The sequence below is a fragment of the Pelodiscus sinensis genome, chromosome 19, assembly GCF_052426305.1.
Source record: "Pelodiscus sinensis isolate ZL-2025 chromosome 19, ASM5242630v1, whole genome shotgun sequence".
In the NCBI taxonomy this organism is placed as follows: domain Eukaryota; kingdom Metazoa; phylum Chordata; order Testudines; family Trionychidae; genus Pelodiscus; species Pelodiscus sinensis.
Window position 1 is genome coordinate 29,836,042 of NC_143070.1, and position 2,989 is coordinate 29,839,030.

Consider the following 2,989-nt stretch of genomic DNA (forward strand, 5'->3'; position numbering starts at 1 on the left):
GGAAGCCGGAGGAGCCAGCGGGACGGAGGAGGGACTCTGGACCCGCGCAGCCCTTGCCCTGGGCAGCGAGACTCCCCGGCCGGGGGTGCGGGGGATCGGAGCCGCCAACGGACGGCCACACGCCCTGCGGACCGACGGCCGAGCCCAGGCTCTGCGCGTCCCTCACAGCAAGAGGGGTTGGGACTTGGAGTGGACAATTGCTCCCTATTGGCCAGTGCGTTCTTATCCTATTGGCTAGCTCTCTCATGAGGTCACTAGTGGGCTGGGCTCTATTTTGGCATCCAGGAAACAATTTCACCATTCACACTAATACAGGTGTTCATGTGTAGTGTATCAATGTGTTATTAAATAATAACTGAATAAAATAATATTAAATAAATAATTAAAAACAACATCCATGTTTTGATAGTTTTTTATTTGGACCTCAAGTGTGTAGTTGGCCCCCGAACTGCTGTTTGATAGTTAATGCGGCCCTCGGGCAGAAAAGTTTGGAGACCCCTGGTCTAGTGGTTAGGATCCAGCACTTTGACTGCTGAGGCCTGGGTTCAATTCCCAGTCAGGGAAACCAGCCTCACTTTTCACCTGACATCTGCCAAGTCATTCATCTTACCTCATTGTTACAGCAGCTGTGACCCAAGAGGTTCACTCAGGGCCCCTTTCCCACCTCTCCCTCACTGCCAAGACAGCACCTGCCATTTTCACAAGCCCTTCAGAAGGGCAGAGCTGGGTGACTCAAACTGCCCCTCCCCTCTCCCATGTGGGCAGCCCTGCAGGAAGCTCTGTGGCACACACAGCACTAGCCCAGCGCAGGGTCAGCTCAGCACAAGATCCATTGGTTCAGTTTGGTTGTTGAAGGAGACAACCCAGAACTGGCTCCAGCCCCCACTCAGTAACCTGGGGAAATGACCCACCAGGCCTGGGCCCCTCGGAGAGGCAACGATTCCCCACTGACCAGGGCAGAGCCTCCCTCTGACACAGTCATGGAGCCTTCTCCCCCTGGGCCTGCCTCCCCCTTCACTCAGCTCTCACTGCTCGGTGCTGCCAGGGAGGGGCCTCACTGCGAGAGCCGCCTGGGCAGGTTCCTGCCACAGAGACACGTCCCAGAGCAGGACGGATGCTCAGACCGACACTGAGTGTTGCTCAGCACTGGGGTGAGACAGGGAAGGACAAAAGGGTCTAACGGCGCCTGCAGCCTTTCAGAACAGCCCCCGGCCCCACCCCCAAGTACCAACCCTGCTCAGGATCCCCAAGGGCACTGACACAGACTCCCTGGCACAGGACAATCCCAGGCCTCAGTTCTGCCGGCCAGCAGTTTCCCCTCTTCGGTTTCCTGTCAGCTCCCTGTAAAACACCTCACAACGGTAGATGAGGGTGAGTGGGGATAAACCCAGCTGTGCTGTAGAGCGGCTGTTAGGTGGGGAAAGAGAGGTGCTCCCTTTGCCTCCCGAGCAACTCACACATGTAAGAAAACTACGGTTGAATATCTTGGCATAGTTGTCAGGATGGCCGAGTGGTCTAAGGCGCCAGACGCAAGGTTCTGTCTTTCCCTCAGTTGGGTGTTCTGGTCTCTGAATGGAGGCGTGGGTTCAAATCCCACTCCTGACATGGCTTCCTTTTTATATCTAGAGAAGTGACCTCATTTCGATGACTCTCCTGACATTGCAGGATCCCTTGCTCAGCATTTCTCTCAGGCTGCATCTACACAGCAGCGTTCCTTGGGAATAACGGCCATTACACTGCAATAACAATGGGAGCGTCAACACAGCGATTTCATTATTCCGACTTCTGTAACGCTCCATCCAGACCAGTGGTCTGAGGAGCCAGGAAGTTTCCAGGCTGCAGACAGACAAGCCCACAGGCAAAGACAAAGTGGAGTCGTTGGGACTTCAGCCCAGCAGGGTCTCCGTGTGGCTCCCAGACCTTTTGTTTCCCATTTCCAGGGGCAAACATTCAGCAACACTCACAGGCCCCACAGGAGGGGGCTGGTTTGATGCTTCACCCCACGGCCCAGCAACAAGCCCCCAAACTTCCCCTGTTCTAAGAGCCCGGTTTGCTGTGTGAATTTTGTTTGGCAGGTGACATCAGGCCTGGGCATCGGGATTATCTGCCAGTTCCCCTGGCCCTGGCGCTTTGCTGTCTTCACATCTGTGATGGCCGAGTGGTCAAGGTGTTGGACTAGAAATCCAATAGGGTTTCCCTGAAAAAGTTCTTAGCCTGCCCATAGCGAGGCCTTTGCTTTGGTCACTCCCCCTGCTAGTGTAACTCTTCTGCCAGGTAGTGCTGGCAGCAGCCAGGGCTGGGTTTGATTTCTAGGGGTTTCTCTTCATTCATCTTACACAAAACTGGCTTGAGGCCCCACCCAGCAGCCTGGGAAATCCACCCCCCCCCCCCCCCGAGTACCTTGGGGAGGCGATGTTTCCCCATTCGCCAGCACAGAGTCTGAATGTAGAAAAGAAACTTTTAATGAAAGAGGGTGAGAAGTAACATGGCATTCGCCTGGGAAAATACCACAAGCAGGGTTCAGAACCAACCCACAAATAAGTCTCGGCTCAAGTGGCTTGAGCAATGTCCTTTGCCAGTAATGTAAGTCCAGCAATGTACGTGTCCCACTCACGTGCCCAAACTTTCTCTGTACCCCACTCCCAGTTGCTGCCCTTGCTCAGGGCAGATAAGAGCTCAGGCGTGATTTTCAGAGTTCACCTCCCACTCTTGGAGGGAGTGGGCATAGGAGGCATGAGTCTGTTTTAGGCCTATCCTTAGAATGGGTAGTGGGGGAGGGAGAGACAGAATGAACCCGTCTCATAGCTCATGGCTGGAGGACATGTGGACTTCTGGTTCACGCTCCTTCCCCCCACACCCAGACTCCACTCCACTTGAGTCTGGAAGAGAAGGGCTCATCCATCCAAGACTTTTTTCAATGACAGTGTCTCTCCTGCAAGCACTGGTGTCATATTTTACAATCCCTACAGTTAGAGATAAAATGGTTTGT

General features: G+C 54.2%; 1 non-coding gene across 1 annotated transcript; it reads left to right on the top strand.

Annotated features, from left to right (window-relative positions):
* Positions 1–1,496: 1,496 nt before the first annotated feature.
* On the top strand, positions 1,497–1,605 carry TRNAL-CAA (transfer RNA leucine (anticodon CAA)). The gene is made up of 2 exons: positions 1,497–1,534; positions 1,560–1,605. It is a non-coding gene; the product is annotated as a tRNA-Leu (tRNA).
* Positions 1,606–2,989: the final 1,384 nt, after the last annotated feature.